At 34.7% G+C, this 27,425-nt stretch overlaps 1 protein-coding gene across 4 annotated transcripts in view; it reads right to left on the reverse strand.

Moving 5' to 3' along the window:
* MBD5 (methyl-CpG binding domain protein 5) overlaps positions 1–27,425 on the reverse strand; it is a 178,220-nt gene that overhangs the window by 98,704 nt on the left and 52,091 nt on the right. The window contains exon 1 of one of the 4 annotated variants that reach the window (XM_032354058.1): positions 3,954–4,263. The exons of the other annotated variants lie outside the window; for them this stretch is intronic. The gene's annotated coding sequence lies outside the window, so the exon portion shown is untranslated. Of the gene's footprint in view, positions 1–3,953; positions 4,264–27,425 lie in introns of those variants that run through there. 4 annotated transcript variants of the gene reach the window in all.

The following is a 27,425-nucleotide window of genomic DNA, read 5'->3' on the forward strand; positions in this document are numbered from 1 at the left end:
GATTTTAGAATTAATGGATAAGAACATTAACACAGTTATAAGTATATTCATATGTTTAAAAATATAAAGAGATATGCAAGACAGTAAAAAAAAAAAAAAAAAAAAAAAGACCTGGGCACACCTGGGTGGCTCAGTTGGTTAAGCAACTGTCTTCGGCTCAGGTCATGATCCTCGAGTCCCTGAATCAAGGCCCACATCGGGCTCCCTGCTCAGTGGGGAGGCTGCTCTCCCTCTAACCTCTCCAATTTCACGTGCACTCTCTTTCTCTCAAATAAATAATCTTTAAAAAAAGAAGACCCAAACTCAATTTCCAGAGATGAAAATGATAATTTATGAGATAAAAAATACATCAGATGGTATTAACAGCAAGTTAGACATTGCACATTAGTAAACTTGAAGACTAATGATAAAAACTATCCAAAGTCAAACAAAAAAAAAAATCTGGAAAAAAGAGAGTATCAGTGATACATGGGGCAATTCACATGGCCTACTATATATGCAAGTGGAATCCCTAAAGGAGGGAAGAGAGTGGGGGACAAAAAACATTTTAAGAAATAAATTCGATTGGGGCACCTGGGTGGCTCAGTGGGTTAAAGCCTCTGCTTTCGGCCCAGGTCATGATCCCAGGGTTCTGGGATTGAGCCCCGCATCGGGCTTTCTGCTCATCAGGGAGCCCGCTTCCTCCTCTCTCTCTGCCTGCCTCTCTGCATACTTGTGATCTCTGTCTGTCAAATGAATAAATAAAATCTTTTAAAAAAAAAGAAATAAATTTGATTAAAAAAAAAAACAAACTATAAACTCAGAGATTTAAGATGCAAAACAAATCCCAAGCACAAAAAGCATAAAGAAAATGACAGTAAGGAACATCGTAATCAAATTGTTCAATATCAGAGATAAAGAAGTGTTAAAAACATCCAGTGGGGAAAATATTATGTACGTAAGAACAAAGAGAAGGATGACTGTAGATTCTCCAGTGAAAACAATGCATGTGAGAAGACTATGGACTCTCATTTTTAAAATACTAAAAAATCTCCTCAAACCTGTCAACCTAGACTTCTATCTACAGCAAAAATATCTTTCAAAAATGAAGATACTATAAAGACTTTCAGATATACAAAAGCTGAAAGAATTTATCACTGGTAGACCACTAGCACAAGTACAGTAAAGAAGACCCTTCAGAAAGATGCAAAATAATGCCAGATTGAAATAAGGATCTGAGACAAAGTAATAAAGAGCATCAGAAATACTAATTATATGACAAAACATATAAATTTCTCTCCCTCTCTTTTTTACTTTAAGTGAGCTCCACACCTGGGACAGAGCCCAAGGTGGGGCTTGAACTCACAACCCTGAGATCAAGACATGAGCTAAGATCAGGAGTCAGATGCTCAACTGACTGAGCCACCCAGGTGCCCCTAAACATACAGTTTCTTATATCTTATAAATATATTTTTATATTTAAAATTTTAAAAAGATAATTGACAATTTGAATTTTTAAAATGTACTAAAAAGTTTATAACACATGAAAAAGTAAAATATACAATGACTATACCACAAAAGCCAAAAGAGGAGAAATGGAAGTATACTAATTATAAGGTTCAAATACTACAAATGAAATGAAATAATATCACTTGAAGGTAGATGTTGAGAAGTTAAAGATGTATATACTACAAACCCAAAACAATCAATGAATAACAAAATGGAGAGTTGTATCTAAAGAGACATTAAAGGAGATAAAAATGGAATCATAAAAAGTACTTAATCCAAAAAAGGACAGAAAGAGAGGGGGAAAAAGAATAAAGAACAGATAGGACAAACATAAACTGGGAAAAATGGGGCAAATAGCAGAATGATAGATTTAAATCTAACTATATCACTAACCATATTAAATGTAAACTGAGCACTAAATTAAAAGGCAGAGATTGTCAGTTTGGAGGTCTATAATCAGTCAGGAAAAAGGGAAAAAAGGCATCCAAATTGATGAGAAACAAGTACAACTATGACTATTTCTAAATGACATAATACTCTACATAGAAAATCCTAAAGACACTACCAAAAAACTATTAGAAGTAATAAATGAACCAGTAAAATTGAAGAATACAAAATTAACATACAGAAACTGGTTGCATTTCTATACACTGATAACACAGTAGCAGAAAAACAAATTAAGAAAAAAAAATCCATTTATAATTGCAACAAAAAGAACAAAATACCTAGGAATAAACTTTACCAAGAAAGCGAAAGACCTGTACTCTGAAAACTATAAAACATTCACTAATGAAGTTGAAGATACAAACAAATAGAAAGATAGTCCATGTTCATCGGTTGGAAGAATTAATTTTTTTTTTAAATGTCCAGTCTACTCAAAGAAATCTACATATTCAATGCAATCCCTATCAAAATACCAATAGCATTTTTCACAGAACTAGAACAAATAATTCTAAATTTGTATGGAATAACAAAAGACCTTGAATAACCAAAGCAATCTTGAAAAAGAACAAAACCAGAGGTATCATAATCCCAGATTTCAAGATATACTATAAAGCTATAATATCTGAAACAGTATGGTACTGGCAAAAAAAACCTGATACATAGATTATGGAACAAAATAGAGACCAGAAATAAATTCTTTTTTTGTTGTTGTTGTTTTAAGGATTTATTTGCTTATCTAAGAGGGAAAGAGAGTGAGCATGTGTGAGTGGGGGGAGGGGCAGAGGGAGAGAATGTTCAAGAGACTCCCCACTGAGTGCGGAGCCCAACTGGGGCTCAGTCTTACAACCCAAGAGATCATGAACCTAGCCAAAACCAAGAGATATGCACTTAACCAACTGAGCCATCCAGGTGCCCCATAAACTCATGTTTATGCAGTTAATTAATCTACAACAAAGGAGGCAAGAATATACAATGGGGAGGGGTACGTGTGTGTGAAATATGGAACATATGGAACAAACAGATATATATACATAATGGAATATCACTCAGCCATAAAAAGAAATGAGATCTTGCCATCTGCAACACAGATGGACCTAAAGGGTATTATGCTAAGTGAAATAAGTCAGACAGAGAAAGACAAATACCATATGATTTCACTTACATGGTGAATCTAAAAAATAAACATATGAACAGACAATAAAAGCATAAATACAGAGAACAAACTGGTGGTTACCAAAGGGGAGAAGTGTGGGCAGATGGGGTAAAGGGGTGTGGGAGGTACAGGCTTTTAGTTATGGAATGAATAAGTCAGTAGGATTAAAGGTACAGCATAAAGAATATAGTCAATGGTACCGTAATAGCTACATTTGTGGTGAGCAAATCATAAGGTATAGGGTTGTTAAGTAACTATGTTGTAAGTAACTATGTTGTACCCCCAAGACTAATGTAACATTGTGTGTCAACTATACTTCAATAAGTAAGAAACAGATTGCAATAAATGTCCCAATAAAATAAAATGCAATAAAATACTGTGTATGGTAATTAAACAAACAAAAAAATAATAAATTAAAAAGCAAAGCCCAAATGTACACTGTCTATAAAAATCACAACTTAAATATAATCACATAATAGATAAAAAATAAAACTATGGACAAAAATAAATTCTTTTAAAACTAATACAAGAATGCTAGAAGGGGCACTTGTGATAGCCAAAACTAAAAAGAACCCAAATATCCATCATAGGTGGATAGATAAACTAATTTTGATATATGAAGAAACAGAACGTAACTCCGAAAAAAAATACTGACTTACGAAACAGCAAGAATAAATCTCAAAATAATTATCTTTAGTGAAAAAGGGGAAATGAAAAGATAATGTATACTGTATTATTCCATTTATATACAGTTCTAGAAAGTGCCAACAAATTCACAGTGACAGCAATTCAGTGGTTACCTGGGGAAATCAAGGAGAGTAGCAAGAAAAGGGAGGTAGGGATTAGAAATGAATATAAGGAGGGATACCTGGGCAGCTCCGTCCATTAAGTGTCAGACTCTTGATTCCTGCTTAAGCTTGATTTCATGATTTTAAGCCCAGAATCCTGGCTCTGTACTCAGTGGGGAGTCTGTTTGAGATTCTTTCTCCTCTCCCTCATAGGCTTGCACTCTCTTTCTCTCTCTCAAAATAAATAAATCTTTAAAAAAAAAGATTTGATGAATATAAGGAAGCTTTTGGTGATTACAGATATGTTAATTTTCTTTATTGTGGTAATGGTTTCATTTTTGTTAAAACATCAAATTGTACTCCTTATATATGTCTTGTTTATTTTATGTCAACTACATTTCAATAAAACCATTAAAATAAATAAATAAAAGAGGCAACAACTCTTCTTTACAGAAGTATTCCAATCAATAAATGCAGAAGGAATAAGGGAGATAGAAAATTACTATTAGATCTACACTAGTAGTTGAGGCAGGTATGATCCATCAGTAAATTCTAAAACAGTAGATGAATGTTTAAGAAGAAAGAAGAAAACTGCACGGTATCAAAGGATCTCTTTGCAAATTAATTTCAAAGGGGGAAAATAGCAACTTCACAGTGGAGAAACTTGACACACACATCCTAAACCAAGTGACCAAGGTTAACATCATCAATAATAATATATATCAATATCATGTGCCACCTGCTACAATGTCCTGAGGAGGGTACGTCACTTCCAGTATTTGTTCCCCATTTGAATAATCTCAATTTAATCAGGACAAAATATCAGATAAACACAACTGAAGGACACTCAACAGAATGCCTGACTAGTAATCAAAGTGTCAAGGTGATGAAAAGATAAGGAGAGACTAAGGAACTCTGTACAGAATGGAGGAGACTAAGAAGACATGAAAACTAAATATAATGTGGGATCCTGGACTTCATCTTAAGGGGCAAAAGTACATTAATGTAAAAATCAGAATAAAGTCAGAATAAAAGTCAGAATAAAATCACAATAAAGTCTATGATTTGGTTAATAATATTGCAACAATATTAATTTCTTAGTTTTGATAATTGGATGATGACTATGCAGGCTGTTAACATTAGGGGAGGGTAGGTATAAAGGCTATATGGAAATGCTCCGTACTGTGTTGGCAACTCTTCTACAAGTCTAAAATTATTGCAAAATAAAAAAAAATTTAAAGAATAAATCACAAGCTTGGACAGGTAAAAAAGTAATAACAGATCTCTTACCTACTTAAACACATCCTTTATTTGTATCTTGACCTATATAACTGTCTGGAAAAAAAAAATGAGAGAAACCTGGAGTTGAAATGACTGGATTGATAGTAATTTTGAAGAATTACAGAGACTAGAAGAGATGCTAGAAGACTAGATAATGAAACACTTTCTAGTTTTTTTAAAAAAAAGGAAAATAATGTGGAGATCTCAAATTATAAACAAGTCAGGCTTTAAATCATGCTTTTTAGCTTTGTAAGATTTTTAGAAGGAATTAATGAACAGATACGTTTACATGTGCTTAGGAAGAAGACAGTAATGACTAGGAGCTAGTCCGACTTCACTAGGAACAAATTATGTCAGACTAACCTTAATCAAATTATGTCAGACTAACCTTAATCTGGAAGGACTGCATGCGTGGCAGAGATTTTTAAAAAATGCTCTACTTTGGACCTAGTAACTTTGATTTCAAGAGGGTATTTGGCAAAATCAGTAGAAATCTTGTGGACCGGTTGGTGAAATAACAGCTAGATGATATTTTGTAAGTTGTATATATTCCTTATTCACTAAATTGACTATTTATAGGTTTATGACTCAATCTCTAGATTCAATATTCTATTAGAATTCTCTATTGGCAGATCTCTGCAGTCCTACCAGGTAAACATTTCTCATTAACTAGGATGAAGATAAACTGAATTGGAAGAATGGTTGATGACTATAAAATAGAATTAGGATTCAAATATTCTTAAAGAAATTTTGAAAAAAAATCTTTAAAAAATAAGAGTAATTTGGAAGATAGAGGAGATATAATTTTTAGTATATGATATAAAAAAAGAATTTTTTTGGCTAATTGCAAGTTCACCAAGTCTTTCTGTACAATGCAGTTGGCTAGAGGATTAACAAGACCATACTCACCAGAGAGTAATAGTCACCCTAAATCAGAATGTGAAATTCTTCTGATAAACTGGAAGCATTTTCATATTTCAATCATTAAGCTTCTTTAATTCTTAGAAAAAAGGGTAATAAGTAAATCCTTGTGAAACAAGAGCTATGAAAACAATGAGCTAGAGAAATAATAGGAAAAGACAAATCCTTATTAATCACTGGTAGATTGTGAAGTTATATTCCTGTTGTGTCTTAAGTGCTAGCCTTACTTTAACTAGAACCAGTTCTACCTTTATTTTATATATTAGAATTTCATAAAATCAATCTTTTAAAATATAAGGATTAGAATACAGAAGAATAGGGGTCACAGGATACCCATCCATGAATTAACCAGAGAATAATAAAGACAAATATAATCAAGAAGGCTATGTAATCAGCTTGCCAGGATTGGCAGTCTATGCTAAATAGTTTGCTTTAATATAAATCCTTTTCCATTTCATGCATTATTTCACAAAGAAACACTAAGGGCCTGAACTAGAATTGACACTAGAGAGAAGGGATACAGTTGAGTAATACTTGGGATCTGAACTAAGCAAGTGTTAGTAAATCTATGCATGTGTGGTGTCTAATAATGCTGTTAAAGAATGTAGGAAGGGATGGCAAACAGGTTTTAACTCACATGCTTTATCAGTCAAGGCCTGACAGAAAATAAAGCAGTACACTCAAATTGGGTCACCTGTGGAAAACTCTCCCTACAAAGATCTGGGAAAGATTTAGGGGAACTGACAGGGACAGTGTATGATCTCAGGGCTAGCAATAGGAGACCCATTATCACTTCTAAGTCAGAAATGACCAGTTTCTGGAATTGAAGAGGTTGTTAATAAGAGTTGTGTCTTTCAGTAAAGAAATGCAGTCAACCCGTGGCAACCCCTTTAAGAATAAATATCCCCAAATCACCCTTGTCCCACTTTCTAATCTGTGATTGAGCAAACCCAATCGGAAGACAGGACAAGAAATCTCTTGAAGTAGTCTTGCACAAAGGTGATAGCACAAAGAACAGGGTAGGGAATAAGCATATACCAATCCCTATTTGATTGATAGTTGTTGCCTGAAACTCCACGTAGAAAAGGATTCTGTGATATCATCCAACCTCATTAGGACACATAAGCATGAAAGGCATATGCCCATTATGAGAATGGGATGAGGCAGTGTTAGCATGTGTGCTCATGAGTCCTAATAAGCATGGGATGGAGGAATGGCAGCATGTGTGTCATGTGGTTTCCAACCCTGGACTATGAAGACTTTCACACTTCTAGTTTGCCTGAACGGTAAATGGCTATACCAACGATGAATTTAAAAAAATAGAAGAGAACAAATTTGGGAGTGAGGATGATAGATTAAATTTAAGGTATGTTGACTTTGAAATGTATTGACTCTGAGGTGTCAAAGATCATCTGTAAATACGTGAATTTGATATTCTAAGGGGAAGTCTAGATTAGAAATAGGAGTTTTGGAATCAGCAGTTAATATGGGATAGTTGAAACCATAAAAGTGAAGAGAACACAGAGTAGATAAAGTAATAGTTATGCATGAAATCAGGGGAATATCAACATTTTAAGTAAGGGGCATAGAAAAAGCCCATAAAAAGAAAAAGAGCAAGGAAAGTCAAAAGGTTATAAGCAAGACCAAGGAAGAGTAGATTCACAGAAACCAAGAAAGCAGAATATTTATAGAAGAAAATTGCCATGAATGTCAAATGTTGAAGAAAAGGCAGTGAAATATAGACTGAAAATTTCCACTAGGTATGATGATTAGAAGATAACTGGTACCCATGGTTTAGAGTAGTTCCAGGAATATAATAAGAAAGGAAGCCCGATTTCAAAGGGATGAGAAGTTAATGAGAGATAAGAATGTGAATATAGCGAATAATAAGCTTTTGAGTACAATGGATGAGATTAAAACAGGATTAAAAGAGGATTTTTTTTAGATTAACAAAGCAAATAAAATTAAAGTATGAGGAGAACGAACTGGGGTAAAACTGAACATATTAGAATGAGAGGACTATTAGAGATGCCTGGAGCCAGTCCTACCAATGCATCCCTGAGGGAAAATGTCATGACCAGTCCCTGCCCATCATAGCACAGGTAATGTGGTACAGTTTTTCACCTGTCAGTACAGGTGAGTGAGTGGTGGCAGGTACATTAATTAGTCATCTATTGTAAAAGATGAGTTGAGTCAACTGGAGTCTCTCTGATAGGAGTATGAACTAAGAAATATGTAAATAATTAGCTGATTAGCAGTATAAAGTCAGATGTAAGGGTGGTGATATAAAGAGAAAGGATACTGTACTCAACAGCAACAACAACAAAAAAACCCACCCCCAAAAATCTAATTTAAAAATGGTCAGAGAACCTCAACAGACATTTTTCCTAAGAAGGTATATAGATAGCTAATAGACACATGAAAAGATGCTCAACATACTAATCATCAGGGAAATGCAAATCAAAACCACAATGAGATTCCACCTTACACCTGTTGGAATGGGTAAAATCAAAATGACAAGAAATAACAAATGTTGGTGAGGATGTGAAGAAAAAAGAACCTTTTGTGCACTGTTGATGCGGATGTAAATTGATATAGCCAATGTGTCAAATGGCATGGACTTTTCTCAAAACCTTAAAAATAGAAATACTATCTGATCAGGGCACGTGGGTGGCTCAGTGGATTGAGCCTCTGCCTTTGGCTTGGGTTGTAATCTCAGGATCCTGGGATGGAGCCCTGCGTCAGGCTCTCGGCTTGGCGGGGAGCCTCCTCCCCCCTCTCTCTCTACCTGCCCCTCTGTCTACCTGTGATTTCTCTCTCTCTCTGTCAAATAAATAAATAAAATCTTAAAAAAAAAAAAAAAGAAATACCATCTGATCCAAAAATTTCACTACTGGGTATTTATCCAAAGAAAATGAAAACACTAATTTGAAAAGTTATATGCACCCCTATGTTTACTGCAGCATTATTTACAATAGCCAAGATATGAAAGCAACCTAAGCGTCTATCAGTAGATGAACAGAAAAGGAAAATGTGATGCACACAAATGCATACATACAGAGTAATATTACACAGCCATAAAAAGGGTAAGACTGTGCCATTTGAGACATGGATGGACCTAGAGGGTATTAAGCTAAGTAAAATAAGTCAGACAGAGAAAGACAAATACCATCTGATTCCATTCATAAGTGGAATCTAAAAAAAATAATAGTCTAACAAAAAGCAGAGTTAGACCTATAAATACAGAGAAAAAAACTGATAGTTGCCAGAGGGAAGGTGATTGGGTAAAATGGGTGAAGGGGAGAGGGAGATACAGCCCCTTCAGATGTGGAAGAGTAAGTCACAAGGATAAAAGGCACAGCATAGAATCATTGTCAATGATATTGTAATAGCAATGTAAAAAACAAGATGATAGCTACACTTGTGGAGAGTATAGCCTAGTATATAAATGCATCAAATCACGAAGCTATATACCTGAAGTTAAAGTAACGCGTGTCAACTATACTAAAAAAACAAACAAACAAAATGGAAACAAATGATAATGAAAATACAACGGTTCAAAATCTGTGGGACACAACAAAGGCAGTCCTGAGAGGAAAATACATAGCGGTACAAGCCTTTCTCAAGAAACAAGAAAGGTCTCAGGTACACAACCTAACCCTACACCTAAAGGAGCTGGAGAAAGAACAAGAAAGAAACCCTAAGCCCAGCAGGAAAAGAGAAATCATAAAGATCAGAGCAGAAATCAATGAAATAGAAACCAAAAAAACAATAGAACAAATTAACGAAACTAGGAGCTGGTTCTTTGAAAGAATTAATAAAATTGATAAACCCCTGGCCAGACTTATCAAAAAGAAAAGAGAAAGGACCCAAATAAATAAAATCATGAATGAAAGAGGAGAGATCACAACTAACACCAAAGAAATACAAACTATTATAAGAACATACTATGAGCAACTCTATGCCAACAAATTTGACAATCTGGAAGAAATGGATGCATTCCTAGAAACATATAAACAAGCACAACTAAACCAGGAAGAAATAGAAAGCCTGAACAGACCCATAACCAGTAAGGAGATTGAAACAGTCATTAAAAATCTCCAAACAAACCAAAGCCCAGGGCCAGATGGCTTCCCGGGGGAATTCTACTAAACATTTAAAGAAGAACTAATTCCTCTTCTCCTGAAACTGTTCCAAAAAATAGAAATGGAAGGAAAACTTCCAAACTCATTTTATGAGGCCAGCATCACCTTGATCCCAAAACCAGACAAGGATCCCACCAAAAAAGAGAGCTATAGACCGATATCCTTGATGAACACAGATGCGAAAATACTCAACAAAATACTAGCCAATAGGATTCAACAGTACATTAAAAAGATTATTCACCACGACCAAGTGGGATTTATTCCAGGGCTGCAAGGTTGGTTCAACATCCGCAAATCAGTCAATGTGATACAACACATCAATAAAAGAAAGAACAAGAACCATATGATACTCTCAATAGATGCTGAAAAAGCATTTGACAAAGTACAGCATCCCTTCCTGATCAAAACTCTTCAAAGTGTAGGGATAGAGGGCACATACCTCAATATCATCAAAGCCATCTATGAAAAACCCACCGCAAATATCATTCTCAATGGAGAAAAACTGAAAGCTTTTCCGCTAAGGTCAGGAACACGGCAGGGATGTCCATTATCACCACTGCTATTCAACATAGTACTAGAGGTCCTAGCCTCAGCAATCAGACAACAAAAGGAAATTAAAGGCATCCAAATCTGCAAAGAAGAAGTCAAATTATCACTCTTCGCAGATGATATGATACTATATGTGGAAAACCCAAAAGACTCCACTCCAAAACTGCTAGAACTTATACAGGAATTCAGTAAAGTGTCAGGATATAAAATCAATGCACAGAAATCAGTTGCATTTCTCTACACCAACAGCAAGACAGAAGAAAGAGAAATTAAGGAGTCAATCCCATTTACAATTGCACCCAAAACCATAAGATACCTAGGAATAAACCTAACCAAAGAGACACAGAATCTATACTCAGAAAACTATAAAGTACTCATGAAAGAAACTGAGGAAGACACAAAGAAATGGAAAAATGTTCCATGCTCCTGGATTGGAAGAATAAATATTGTGAAAATGTCTACGCTACCTAAAGCAATCTACACATTTAATACAATTCCTATCAAAGTACCATCCATCTTTTTCAAAGAAATGGAACAAATAATGCTAAAATTTATATGGAACCAGAAAAGACCTCGAATAGCCAAAGGGATATTGAAAAAGAAAGCCAACGTTGGTGGCATCACAATTCCGGACTTCAAGCTCTATTACAAAGCTGTCGTCATCAAGACAGCATGGTACTGGCACAAAAACAGACACATAGATCAATGGAACAGAATAGAGAGCCCAGAAATAGACCCTCAACTCTATGGTCAACTAATCTTCGACAAAGCAGGAAAGAATGTCCAATGGAAAAAAGACAGCCTCTTCAATAAATGGTGCTGGGAAAATTGGACAGCCACATGCAGAAAAATGAAATTGGACCATTTCCTTACACCACACACAAAAATAGACTCAAAATGGATGAAGGACCTCAATGTGCGAAAGGAATCCATCAAAATCCTTGAGGAGAACACAGGCAGCAACCTCTTTGACCTCTGCCGCAGCAACATCTTCCTAGGAACAACGCAAAAGGCAAGGGAAGCAAGGGCAAAAATGAACTATTGGGATTTCATCAAGATCAAAAGCTTTTGCACAGCAAAGGAAACAGTTAACAAAATCAAAAGACAACTGACAGAATGGGAGAAGATATTTGCAAATGACATATCAGATAAAGGACTAGTGTCCAGAATCTATAAAGAACTTAGCAAACTCAACACCCAAAGAACAAATAATCCAATCAAGAAATGGGCAGAGGACATGAACAGACATTTCTGCAAAGAAGACATCCAGATGGCCAACAAACACATGAAAAAGTGCTCCATATCACTCGGCATCAGGGAAATACAAATCAAAACCACAATGAGATATCACCTCACACCAGTCAGAATGGCTAAAATCAACAAGTCAGGAAATGACAGATGCTGGCGAGGATGCGAAGAAAGGGGAACCCTCCTACACTGTTGGTGGGAATGCAAGCTGGTGCAGCCACTCTGGAAAACAGCATGGAGGTTCCTCAAAATGTTGAAAATAGAACTGCCCTATGACCCAGCAATTGCACTATTGGGTATTTACCCTAAGGATACAAACGTAGTGATCCAAAGGGGCACATGCACCCGAATGTTTATAGCAGCAATGTCCACAATAGCCAAACTATGGAAAGAACCTAGATGTCCATCAACAGATGAATGGATCAAGAAGATGTGGTATATATACACAATGGAATACTATGCAGCCATCAAAAGAAATGAAATCCTGCCATTTGCGACAACATGGATGGAACTAGAGCGTATCATGCTTAGCGAAATAAGTCAAGCAGAGAAAGACAACTATCATATGATCTCCCTGATATGAGGAAGTGGTGATGCAACATGGGGGCTTAAGTGGGTAGGAGAAGAATAAATGAAACAAGATGGGATTGGGAGGGAGACAAACCATAAGTGACTTTTAATCTCACAAAACAAACTGAGGGTTGCTGGGGGGAGGGGGTTTGGGAGAAGGGGTGGGATTATGGACATTGGGGAGGGTATGTGCTTTGGTGAGTGCTGTGAAGTGTGTAAACCTGGTGATTCACAGACCTGTACCCCTGGGGATAGAGTATTATGCCTCCATCAGAAAGGATGAATACCCAACTTTTGTAGCAACATGGACGGGACTGGAAGAGATTATGCTGAGTGAAATAAGTCAAGCAGAGAGAGTCAATTATCATATGGTTTCACTTATTTGTGGAGCATAACAAATAGCATGGAGGACATGGGGACTTAGAGTGGAGAAGGGAGTTGGGGGAAATTGGAAGGGGAGGTGAACCATGAGAGACTATGGACTCTGAAAAACAATCTGAGGGTTTTGAAGGGACGGGGGGTGGGAGGTTGGGGTACCAGGTGGTGGGTATTATAGAGGGCACGGATTGCATGGGGCACGGGGTGTGGTGCAAAAATAATGAATACTGTTATGCTGGAAATAAAAAAAAAAAAAAAAAAGAGAGCTATAGACCAATATCCTTGATGAACACAGATGCGAAAATTCTCACCAAAATACTAGCCAATAGGATTCAACAGTACATTAAAAGGATTATTCACCACGACCAAGTGGGATTTATTCCAGGGCTGCAAGGTTGGTTCAACATCCGCAAATCAGTCAATGTGATACAGCACATCAATAAAAGAAAGAACAAGAACCATATGATACTCTCAATAGATGCTGAAAAAGCATTTGACAAAGTACAGCATCCCTTCCTGATCAAAACTCTTCAAAGTGTAGGGATAGAGGGAACATACCTCAATATCATCAAAAACAAACAAACAAAAAAAACCCAAACCCCAAAAAACAAAGGATAGCGTAGCAGTAATGAGCCATCTTAAAGCTAAAGTTAGAAAAAATAAAAGCCATGAATGGGTAAAGGAAGCAGCTATAAGGTCTAGCTATAAGAGAAACAGAAGAGGACAGAGATGTGTGGGGAGAGGCAGTCTCCCTGAGTGGTCATGACTCTCTAAAGGAGATTCAGAGAAAAAGAGAACTTCCATGATATTTTTCAAGTTATGGTTTGTTAGTGTCCTTATATACTCTCCTCTCTTCTCTTAACATGAATGGGTTTCTGTTCCTTACATCCTAAACTCCAAACCTAAGACAAGGACTAAAGGAAAGTCATGGAGGAGTCAAAATGCAAAAGGTTGTCTTGAATAAGAAGGGAAAATTCAATCCTCAGTGATCTTAAGAAAGAAAGTAAGAATGTGTGTTAAGGCAGGAGTCGAAGGAAGTCCATAGCTCAAATACATTTCTCAAAAAATGAAAAATATTAAAATTAAATGAGTTGGAAAAGAACCATAAAGACTCATATTTAGGTCTTTAATCCATTTTGAAGTTATTTTTCTATATAATGTAAGAAAGTGGTCCAGTTTCATTCTTTCGCATGTAGCTAACCAGTTTTCCCAACATCATTTGTTGAAGAGACTGTCTTTTTCCCATTGGATAATCTTACCCGCTTTGTTGAAGATTAAGTGACTATATAATTGTAGGTTTGTTTCTGGGTTTTCTATTTGTTCTATTGATCTATGTGTCTATTTTTGTGCCAGTACCATAATGTTTTCATTTCTACAATGAAGGAAATAATCAACAAAATTAAAAGGCAACCTACGGAATGGGAGAAGATATTTGCAAATGATGTATCAGATAAAGGGTTAGTATTTGAAATCTATAAAGAACTTCTACAACTCAACATCCCAAAACCAAATAATCCAATTGAAACATGGGCTGAAGATAGGAACAGACATTTCTCCAAAGAAAAAATACAGATGGCCAACGGATAGCTGAAAAGAAGCTCAAAAGCATTCATCATCAGGTAAATGAAAATCCAAACCACAAGAAGATACTGCCTCACACTTGTTGAATGACTAAAATCAAACACATAAGATACAGCAAGTGTTGGTAAATATGTGGAGACAAAGGAATCCTCTTGTGCTGTTGGTGGGAATGCAAACTGATGCAGCCACTGTAGAAAACAGCATGGAGGTTCCTCAAAAAGTGAAAATTACAACTATCGTATAGTCCAGTAGTCACACTACTAGGTATCTAACCCCAAAATATAAAAACACGAATTCAAAGGATATATGCACCCCTATGTTTATTGTAAAACAGCCAAATTATAGAGGCAACCAAATGTCCATTGATAGATGAATGGATAAAGAAGCTGTGTTATATAGATATATATCAAGTGAAATATTATTCAGCTGTAAGAAAGAATGAAATCTTACCATTTGCAATGATATGGATGGAGCTAGAGAGCATAATGCTAAGTATAATAAGGTAGTCAAAGAAACACTATATCATGATTTCCCTCATCTGTAGAATTTAAGAAACAAAACAAATGAGCAAAAAAACAAAAAACAAACAAACAAAAAACAGAGAGAGGGAAGCAAAGCAAGAAACAGACTTCTACCTATGGAGAACAAACTGGTGGTTGCCAAAGGGGAGGTGGGTGGAGGATGGGTAAAATAGGTGATGGGTATTAAGGAGTGTACTTGTGAAGAGCACTGAGTAATGTATAAAATAGCTGAATCTCTTTATTATAAGCCTGAAACTAATATAACACTGTATGTTAACTATACTGAAATTAATAAAATAAAATAAAACATATTTGAGAATAGAGATGAAATGAATAAGTTCCCAGGAAAATGTGAAACATCACAATTATAACAAAAAGAAATAAAGATCTCAAATAAGTAATAAAGAAACTAAGGGGCATGTGGATGGCTCAGTTGGTTAAGCATCTGCCTTCAGCTCAGTGTCCTGGGATTGAGCCCTGCAGATTGCTTCTCCCTCTCCTATAAGAATAGGACCTCATATGTTTGTTGATGCAAAAATGTATTCCCTATTTGCAAAATCTTAAATCGGATTTGTAAGATAAAGCAGTAAAATGTGTAAGTAATATATTAGACAGTAATGATAATACTGCCTGAATTTCTACCTTAAAGTTATAAGCATAACCTTTTCCTTCCAATTCAGAATTATAATATATTCGCAGTGATTTTCAACAAATCCTCTTCTAACTCCCAATCTGTCAACTTCCCTTCCTTGCCAGTGTCCTGTGTCATTGCGACTAATCCCTTTGGTATGTTAGGGTTGAACGTGAACATCATGAACATCTGCTCTGTCTGCAGTTTATTGGGCAGGAGGCTGGGCTTCCCTTCCAAAGTTGGTGAACTTCAGGTTAGAAGATCAGATTTCCCAAACCAGGATAAAAGTTGAGAAGAGATTAGGGTCCTGGACGAGAAGATGTCTGCTACCAGTGACCTCCCGCCACCCCAATCTGGCATGCCTTGTTAACTTGAGTTAGAATAACTTAGAAGTACTGGTTTAGAAATCATAGGAATGAATGAAATTAGCAATATTTTGATTTGGGGGGTGTACTATTTTTCCCATATGGCTTCACCATCTATTTCCTGCTAATCCGTGAAGATGACATAAGGCTAGAGATGTCTTTGGAAAAAGAGATGTCAATCACAAACCATTTTGCTTTTCTGTTTTGCTATTTTAATTAGTAGTATTTTAATTAACCAGAAAAGTCTGGTTAATGTAGTTTGCTTTTCTTAATTCTGACTTTTGACTTGAAGCGATTTATTTCTTTACATTAGTATTGCAGGAGTTAAGAGGAGATTCTGAAGCCTACTGAAAACAGATTAGGTGAACATAAATTTAAAAGTTAGACAGGAGGGGCGCCTGGGTGGCTCAGTGGGTTAAAGCCTCTGCCTTCAGCTCGGGTCATGATCCCGGGGTCCTGGGATCGAGCCCCGCATCAGGCTCTCTGCTCAGCGGGGAGCCTGCTTCCCCCCTCTCTCTGCCTGCCTCTCTGCCCACTTGTGATTTAAAAAAAAAAAAAAGTTAGACAGGAATATATCCCACAGGATTGTCAAACTTCTCAGTTCCCTAAAACATGCAGTAGCTTCTTTTCCCCTTTATCCATAAACTCTCACAAGAGTGAGAGCTGAATAGTTTGTTAGAAGGCCTTTATCTTTATGCTGTTTGGTCTCCATATAACTGAAAGGATACCAAAAGGTCTGCGGCTTATACCGTTTCTGGAACTAACAACATTCCAGTAATGCAAAACTAAAAGAAATATACCATAACTCCTAGTAGAGAATTACAGGATATATAAGAGGTTGAAAGCCCCCCCCTTTTTTTTTTAAAGATTTGTTTATTTGTTTTTAGTGGGAGAGAGTGAGAGGGAGAGAGAGAGAAAGAGAGCCTGAGCAGGGGGAGGGGCAGAGGGAGAGGGAGAGAGAATCTCTAGTAGACTATCCACTGAGCACAGAGCCCAACACCCATGAGGCTTGAACCCATGACTCTGATACCAGCACCTGAGCCCAAACCAAGAATTAGATGCTCAACCAATTGAGCTGCCCAGGCGCCCTGGCAGTGAATTTTTTTTTAAACTTAGTTTTAAACTGCTTTAAATTTGCAATTACATTGAATGAAGAAATGAATCTAAATCTTACATTGTAAACATTATTCCATAAGTGAATACTAGACTAAAATATTTCTTTAAATACATCAAGAGATAATAATTCCTAAACTCATTATAACAAGAAAGAGTGGGACAGATATTACAAATGCTGTATATATTCCAGGCCTGACATGGACAAATACAGGCAGCCATCCTGTAAAGGATGAAGAGAAGTTCCTCAGGTAAACTATAGGACAGACCATTTAGCACCAAGTCAGAGCTCAGGCTAGTTCTTTTTGCTTTAAGCTGTTGTTTGATTTTTCTATTTAGAGCCACAATATAGATATAATACTTATTAAGGAGTAATTTGGAAAGATGCTCAATATTATTAATCTTCAGGGAGATCAAATTAAAAACACAATGAGATATCACCTCATACTTGTTCACAGCCAAGAGACAAGATATAACAAGTGTTGATGATGATGTGGAGAAAAGAGAACCCTCATGCACTGTTGGTGGGAATGTAAATTATGGCGGCCATTATGGAAAACAGTATGGATGTTAATCAAAAAATTAAAAATAGAACTACATATGATCCAGCAATTCCACTTCTCGGTACATATCCAAAGAAAACAAAGATAAAACATTAATTTGAAAGATATATGTACCCCCATGTTCAGTACAATAATATTTACAATGGCCAAGATATGGAAATTACCTGAGTCCATTGATGAATGAATGAATAAAGTAAGTGGGGGTATGTATATATATACATATACACATATACATATATATTTACACACACACACACACACACACACACACACACACACACACACACTACTACTTATTCAGGAATAAAAGAGAAACAATCTTGCCATTTGCCACAACAGGGATGGACCTAGAAGGCATTATGGTAAGTGAAATCAGTCAGACAAAGACAGACAAATGCTTATGATTTTGCTTGTAAGTGGAATTAGAACAAAACAAAAACCAAGCTTATATATACAGAGAACAGATTGATGGTTGCCAGTAGAGGCATTGAGAAGAAGGCAAAATAGGTGAAGAGGTACATGTAAAAGAACAAATAAGTCATGGAGATATCATGTACAGCATAATTGCATATTTAAAAGTTGCTAAGACCTTAAAAGGCTTCATCTCAAGGAAAAAAAAATTTGTGACTATGTATGGGGATGAATGCTCACTAGAATTATTGTAGTGATCATTTCATAATATATACAAATATCAGTCATTAAGGTAATAGCTTAAATTAATATAACATTATATGTGAATTATACCTCAATAAACAAAAAGTAGTAATTTGGAGGATGAGACACAACTGAAAAGGCAGGGAACAAAGCTCTTTTAGTACTCAGTCTATGGTGAACATCATTAGTTTCTGAACTGTGGAGTGCTTAAGAATTACCACTGTCGGGACGCCTGGGTGGCTCAGTTGGTTGAGCAGCTGCCTTCGGCTCAGGTCATGATCCCAGTGTCCTGGGATCGAGTCCCACATCGGGCTCCTTGCTCCGCAGGGAGCCTGTTTCTCCCTCGGCCTCTGCCTTCCACTCTGTCTACCTGTGCTTGCTCTTACTCTCTCTCTCTCTGACAAATAAATAAATAAAATCTTAAAAAAAAAAAAAAAAGAATTACCACTGTCATTTGTTAAAATGCACATGCCCAGGCCAGACTGATGGTATCCTGACTGAGAAGCTATAGCACAGCATTTAGGCATCTCTATTTTTAACAACACCACCAGGTAATTTTGATAGAATAGAAAGTCTAGCTACAGTATACTGAAAAAACACTGGTCTATAATATAAAAAAAGGAAAAAAATATCTGGCAATTGTCTAGTTGATTTTGTTAATAAAAAACAATCAAACCCTGTAACAAAGACTTGGAATTTGGATTTATGCTGTATTACTGTGTATTGTCTACACTAGTCTTATTACAGAAATAGCTATAGCAATAAAGAAATGCAATATCATATTTTCCAGAAAACCCATTTTAATATGAACTTTGTCTACATTATTAGAAAAATAGACATTTTCAATAAATAGCACCATTTTTATATTCAGAAAAAAATGAAGTAATTCCTACTTTGTAAGAAAAAAAAGCAAAACAGAAATTTATATGATGTAGTATGGCAGACTGAAGGAGGCTACAGAAAGAAGTACTAAATGTTCCATTTGTTTTTTAATAATTCAAGTCTGAGAGAACAGAAAAAAAATACATATAAAGGTCAACAAAAATATTATTGTATAGAATACATGTTGCAGATTTATATTCCTTGAGAAACAAATGCAAAACTTAAGAGAAATGAATATTAACTGTTTTCAGAATAATGATTTGTAAATATTTGCTTTTATCTGACAACTTTATCAATATGTCTATTAGCTTTCAGACTATTAAGCTTTGACAAGATACAAGCTAATTGAAGAAATATGACTATTGGAAAAATATCTGGAAGCTTCCATTAATTCTTTCTTACATGCTTACTAAAATCAGGCAGATGAACACATTAGATGGGAATGCTGCCTGCTGATAAGAAACTCGTTCTTTGTTTTAGGTAACACCCAAAGTATATTACTTATGAAATATATGAAGTAAAAAAAAAAAGCATTCTAGAATCAAAAATCACTTTGAGGCTGGAAAAAGAGATTTAAATAGTATAAATTATATTAAATCATCTGGGTATTTGCTAAAATTCAAAGCATAGAAGTAAGTCATTGAGTCATTCAGTCTGAGCAAAGCAAGATTATGTCAAAAATATAGCTGGGCTGAAAATTAAACCTGAACATTTTTGTTTGTTAGTGTGCCAAAATATAAATTCATGTGATACAACTATTTTTAGATATGATTTTTTTTAACCTAGTAAGGACTATTTTTTAATATCATTCTCTGAAACTTATCTAAAAATTAATCAACATTTCTCTAAGCCCTTTATGGAAGATAAAAAACAACTTGAAACATACCTTGAGACTATCTAAGATTAAATAAAATATTCAGAAACCTCAAAACATTTTCTTCTCTGGTCTCTTCCATTATAAGGTTTATGAAAGAGTCCTGGGAGTTTCAATCTACTGATTTGAAATGTAGACTTTACACTCTTATGCAGAGTGATTTATGAATATGCCTGTTAAGGGATATAACCATTCCTATGCTAATCAATCCCTTTTATTTCCTTTTCTTAGAGAAACACTAAAAGGATTTCCCAAAGAGGTTAGTAGGAAGAACTTCTGAAAACCAAAAAGGATAAGAGTGTGGGGTGCATGGTCTATTTAAATTTAGAATTACTGCCATGGACTGAGTTGAGTGCCCCTAAAATTCTGTCAAAGTCCTTAACCACCCCCATCCCCCCTCCCTCATGATGACAGTATTGGAGGTAGGGCCTTTTAGGACGCAATTAAGTTTAAATGAAGTCATAAGGGTGGGGTCCTCGTCCAATTGACTAGTGTCCTTGTGCGAGTAGAAAGAGACATCAGGAGTAGGACAACACAGAAAAGGCCATGTGAGGACATAGCAAGAAGACAGCTATCTGAGGTAGGCCAAAGAGAGAGACTCCAGGATGAAGCAGACCTGTCAACACCTAGTCTTGGACTTTAGCCTCCAGAGCTATGAGAAAATAAATATCTATTGTTTAAGTCATGCAGTCTGTGGCAGTTTGTATAGCAGCCTTATAAAACTAATATGTATGTAATGTATATGTCATATATGTGAGTTATAAAGTATAATAATAAATGCCCACAAACACATACCTAACCTCTAATTTCAAACTCACTGCCCCAGAAAACACAAGCACTTTAAATTTTGTATTCATTATTCCTTTGCTTTTGAAAAAAAAAAAGTTTTATCACATATTTAGCAATCTCAAAACAACATATTTTGTTCTGTTGGTCAAGTCGTCTATCCCTCTGCCAATACCACACTTTCTTCAATTCTCCACTTTACGACAAACCTTGTTATCTGACAGAACAAATTCATTTACCTTGTTCTTTAGGAGTCTGTTGGCTATTTTAGGCTCTTTGCATTCTCATGTAAAATTTAGACCCAAGTAGACTTCCTCAAAATCCCTATTAGGATTTTTCACTGGAATCAAATTGATCTAGAAACCAATTTGGAAAAAACTGAAATCTTGTTTATATTTAATAAAAAAATATTAGTGCAACTCTCCATTTAGACTTAATGTTCCTCAATAAAATTTCTAGTTATTTCATAAAGATCTTGCACACTTTTCTTTCTTTGTATTTTATGTCTTTGTGGATGCAGTAAATAGTATCTTTTCTAACTTTTTAAATCTTAGAAATGCAATTTATTATTGTATATTGATTTTATAGTCAGTTTCCTTGCTAAACTCTTATTATATTTCTATAAATATAGAAATAAACTATTTTGAGTTTTCTATTTAGATAGGATGTAATCTACAAATGAATATAGCTTAATTTCTTCCTTTCCAAATGGTTATATTTGATATTTCTTTTCTGTTCTTGTTGTGAGGACTCTGACCTCTACTATAATGTCAAATTGTCTTGTTTGAAGTTTAAAGAAAATGCCTCTAAAAAATAAAATAAAGATAGTGCCTCTAATATTTTACTGGTAAAAATGAAATTTGCTGCATATTCTTGATAGACACCTTTTATCAAGTTAGGGAATCTTCCCTTCCTTTCCAGTTTTGCTAAGAGGTTTTCTTTTTCCCCTCCATGAATGAGTTAACTAAAATTAAAAAAAAAAAATCTTTCAATGCAATTAAGTATTTGTCAAAAGGATACAAGAAAGCTGAATTGAAGGGATACATGGATCCTGATGTTTATAGTAGTACTATCAACAATAGCCAAGTTATGGAAAGAGCCCAAATATCCATTGACTGATGAATGGATAAGGAAGATGTATTGCCTGTGTGCATGTGTGTGTGCATGTGTGTGCAGTCACACACACACACACACAATGTAATATTACTGTCATCTTAAAGAATGAAATCTTGCCATTGGCAACAACATGGTGAACTAAAGTGTATTATGCTAAATGAAATAAGTCATTTACTAATTAAGACAAATATGATTGTATTGGTTTCACTCATATGTGGAATTTAAGAAACAAAACAGATGAACATGGGGGAAGGGAAGGAAAAATAAAATAAGATTAAAAACAGAGAGGGAGATAAACCATAACTCTTAGCAATAGACAACAAACTGAGGGTTGACGAGGGGGACCTGGTGGGGGTGGGATAAATGGGTGATGGGTATTAAGGAGGACACTTGTGGTACGCACAGGGTGTTCTATGTAAGTGATGAATCACTGAATTCTACTTCTGAAAACAATACTATAGTATATGTTAACTAACTTCAATTTAAATTAAAACAGAATCTATTGAGATGACCATGTTTTTCTCCTTTAATTTGCTATGCTAAATGACATGCATACATCCCACCCCTTTGCCATTAATGTTAAACCATACTTGCATTCTTTTGATGTCCTTCTTGATCATGATGTATTTTCTTTTCTTTGGAACATTGTTATATTCTGCTTGCTAAAGTTTTGTGTAGGATTTGATATTAACATTCATAAATCAGAGTTAATTGTATTTTTCTCTTGTTTTTGTTTGGTTTTAATATTAAGGTTTTGATAAAGACACATACAGCTGAGTTTGGGAATAACTCTTCCTTTTTCTCTTTTCCATTAAAATGCATAAATTTGAAATATCAGAGGATATTTGAAAGGCAAAAGGTCAGTTGTAACCATGTGAGGTGTGTGTGTGTGTGTGTGTGTGTGTGTGTGTATGTGTGTGTGTATGTATGTGTGTGTGCTTTAATGAGAAGGCTTTGACAAAATATTTAATTCTTTAATGGTTATAGGAGTACGCTGGCGTTCAATGTTTTCTTGAGTCGTTTCTGGTAAGGTATAACTCTTAGGAGTTTGTGCATTTCACCTAAGTTTTCACAACTTATTGGTATATAGTGTCCACTGAATCCTCTTATCTTTTAAATATCTATTTGGTTTATAAGTAGAGTATTTTTACTCATAATATTGTTTACTTCTGATTTTTCTCCTTAATTTTTAACTGATTAAACTTCCAGAGGTTTATCTATTTTATAGATCTTTTTTAAAAAAAGCAATTTCAGGCTTTCTTGATCCCACCTGCTAAATGTGTATTTTTCATTTCATTAATTTCTGCTCTTTGTTATCTCATTCTTAAATTTTTCAAAGGTGCTGTTCATTTTCTAACTCATTAAATTGGAAGCTTATGTCATGAAATTTCAGCCTCCCTCCATTTTTAATTTAAGCATTTAAGGTTACATATCCTATAAATTTAATATGTTTAGCTTTTGTCTAGCTAAAAGTACATTCTTTTTGGTTCATAAGTTACTCTTTTTAAAACAAATTTCCAAATTTATAATCATTTAAAAATTTATCTTTTTGCTATTGACTTTTATGTCAGAAGATGTGGTCTGTAAGAGAATTCTTTGAAATTTATTGACCTTTTGTGCTAAAAATATACTCAATTTTTGTAAATGGTTAATCACTTAAGAATGCATATTTCCTAATTGTTGGGTACACAGTTCTATGTAGACAAATGTACATTAAAATTTATTAATGTATTGATAAATTTCTTCCTTTAATTTTATTGAATTTTTATCTATTTTGAGGCTAAGTTATCATGTGTATGCAGGCTTAATATTGTTATATTTTTCTAGTGGACTTATTATTATGTAGTAAGGTCTCCCTATCTCTAGTCATGCTTGCTAAATTAAAATTGATAGCTTTTGTTCATTTGGTGTTTGCCCAGCATAACTTTTTACTATTCTTTTATTTTCAACCTTTTCATGTCTTTATGTTTGTAGAGTGTCACTAACTATAATTTTCATTGGCAATTATGTATTCCACTTTGGCAAGTTCAATTCCGCCAGATTATTTTTTTAAACATTTCAAATTTGTTCTTATATATTTTGTAACAGCTAATTGCAATACCTTCAGTCCTTGGGCCAGGGGGTACGGCGGAGCGGGGGAGTCTGCATCTGAAATTTGTCTTTTCTGCTCTCACTCATGGTGGCTTATTTCCATATGTGTTTTTTAGTTTAGGCAGATTTTAATTATGTGTTTTTTAGGTTAGCTAGATTTTAATTATGAACTCATTTTTGGTTGACAAAATTTGTAAACAAAACAAAATAAGAGGACAAAACCTCTCACTTTAAGTGAAATTATTTCTCCAGCTTCTCTGTCTTGCTATTAGCCTATAGTTTTCTTCTGGATTAAGTGTTTTTATTCTTATTTACCATTAAGAAGACCCCGCCTGTCATATGTTTATTGCTTATATTTTAGTGTCAGTTCAAGTTTTTTCATCCTTGCTTAAGATTTTATTTCTACCTGTGGAACTGAGCAATGAGGTAACATTAAGTTTTACACAGGACTTGATTATTTTTGTATTAAGGCAGCTCTTCAGAGTAATCTGTTACACTGCTAAAAATAGATGTCTTCATACTGATTTTCTACTTATTCCACTTCTGTGGTATTTGAGTATTTTCAAATTGGTGTTATTTTTATTTATTTTTTTTTATTTTTATTTTTATTTTTTTAAATTTTTTTTATTTATTTGTTAGAGAGAGAGAGAGAGAGAGAGAGATACACAGCGCAAGCACAGGCAGACAGAGTGGCAGGCTGGAGGCAGAGGGAGAAGCAGGCTCCCTGCTGAGTAAGGAGCCCGATGTGGGACTCGATCCCAGGACGCTGGGATCATGACCTGAGCCGAAGGCAGCTGCTTTTGGTGTTATTTTTATAATAAAAGCTCTAGTTCCAAAAAACTTTAATATAGCAATGCAGTCTTTAGCAAAAATGTATTACTTTTCTATTAAATATTTCCTTTAATTTTAATAATACCAATAAGGTATTAATATCATTATGTTTACTATTTTATATCTTATACCTCAATTCCTCTAAGTCCTTTACATTTTGTACAATAATTTGTAAAATTTAAATCTTACAAATATCAAACATAGGAAGATGTAAGCCACAAAAAAATTTACCTTCCAAAGAGGACAATAGATAGCCAATAATTATATGATTGTAATTACTTAATCACAAATTTGCAAAAAAGATTTTTCTGATATATAAAAATGAATTTCCTATATATGAAAACTATTTCCTATGTATGAAAAAATATATGTTATTAAAATACCAAATTCTAAGTGAATTTTAATTAGATTAATGGACACTATGGAGATGCATTACAATAAAGCTAGCCAAAATTAATAAATAAAAATGTATTGATTAGAACTAGTGAGTTATTTCAAGATAATATAGGATAAACATTTCTCTCTTTTTTAATAATAGAAAAAGCTTAAGTATTTCTGGTAAGGAAAAAAGTTCCAACACAGCTGAAGAGCTATTTATGATAAGTATAAAAACTGAAACGATGCTGATAAAAAGTTGAATTATTTATTCTACTTAAAAGCAATATGAAAAGAAATTTAATCATGCCCTCATACTTGCAAAGCTATAACTTACTAAGCTGTAAAAGAAATGCTTAATGTAACGAAATTAGATGTTACTCTTCAATTTTGGAAAGGTATGCTCCTAAACTCTTTAAAAGAAGTTAGCAATTTTGAAGGTTAATTTGAAAAAGTAGCAATATGATTCAGATCAACTTTGAAATTTATCAAAAAATCAAAGGTCATTAAACTGACTTTTTACTATTTTATCTTTGCTTAGAATAATTAAGGATTAATATATAAACCATTTCACTCACATAAACTATCATTTTTTAAGGAATGAAAATATATATAAATTAATGAATACTGCAGAATGCATTAAAAGAAAAAGACAATTTAAATGGCTTATCTGTAATTCCTTGAAATGCTCTGATTTTCAAAAGGAAATGCAGGAAGGTTTTTAAAAGAGGGTTTTCAGGCTCCATCCCAAATCCTGACTGCATAATTGATAATTTCTATATTGTGGGAAAATCTTTTCACATAAATTTAATATAATAACAAGCGGATACTTTAATTTCATTTATTCCCATGACAACCTCAAGAAATATGTACTCAATTCACCAAATTTCTGAAGCACAATGTTTAAATCCAAATTATGACCCAACTTTGCTTTTCCTCCCTTCTTTCCTTCCTATAGGTACCCACTATCAAGACTATCCTTGGAGAAGGGAGAGGATATAGAATATTTATACTGACAGAAGGAAAGAAAACAAAGCAAAAGGGAAGTACTAGAGGAAGCAAGTGAATTACTAGAGGCCTCCACAGAATAGACAGTTTTTCAACCTTCTTTTTAGATTTATATAAATTCATACATTTTGAGAAAAGAATTTAGAGGAAGTAGTAAGAGACCTATAATTACAACATCAATGGTCAGACTCCAAGAAGCAAAGAAAAAGTAGTCAAGGATGTCATCTATTTATTTGCATAAACTGTTCATAAGCAAAGACACTTGCATCTTAGTAGCTTCCAACTGGCAATGATTTAGTATCCTAGGGAACATCTGTCAATGTCCAAAGACAATTTGATTATCATTATGGGTGTGTGTGTGTATGTAAGTACACACACTTGCAAGCATGCTACTGGCATCTAGTGAGTAGAGGCCAGAGATGCTGCTAATTCTACAATGCAGAGGACAGTCCCCAACAACAAAGATTTATCCATTCCAAAACATCAGTCGTGCTGAGGGTGAGAAACCCTGCCTTGTCCTTGCGGATGTGTTCCTCTCTTTCATTTCAAACATGAATGATGGTTAAAAGAGCTAACGGGTGTTAGAAGTGACTTACTAAGAAAATAATTTAGGTGCTTATTAAAGGCAAAAAATTGGGTAAATTCCCAGAGAAAGACAAAGACCTGTACCTGACCCCTAGAAATTTTAAATGATGCAATGAAGATTTAAGATGAAAATTAACCTAGTATACTGTTATCTGTGGACACTGGTTACCTATGATTTTGAGTGCTTTCCTTATACAGGTAGACTTTGTCTTATTGTATTTGTAGATACTGTGGTTTTTTTTTTTTTTTTTTTTTTTTAACAAATTGAAGGTCTGTGGCAACCCTACATTTAGCAAGTCTATTAGCACCATTTTTCCAACAGCATTGGTTGTTGTGTGTGTTCTGACTGTTCTAGTGATGGCTGTTTTCCTGTCTCTCCCTCTCTTCGGGCCTTCCTATTCCCCGAGATACAATACTATTAAAATTAGGCCAATTAATAACCCTAAAATGGCCTCTAAGTGTTCAAATAAAAAAAAAGGAGTCA

This window comes from Mustela erminea, chromosome 8, assembly GCF_009829155.1.
Source record: "Mustela erminea isolate mMusErm1 chromosome 8, mMusErm1.Pri, whole genome shotgun sequence".
NCBI classification, from domain to species: domain Eukaryota; kingdom Metazoa; phylum Chordata; class Mammalia; order Carnivora; family Mustelidae; genus Mustela; species Mustela erminea.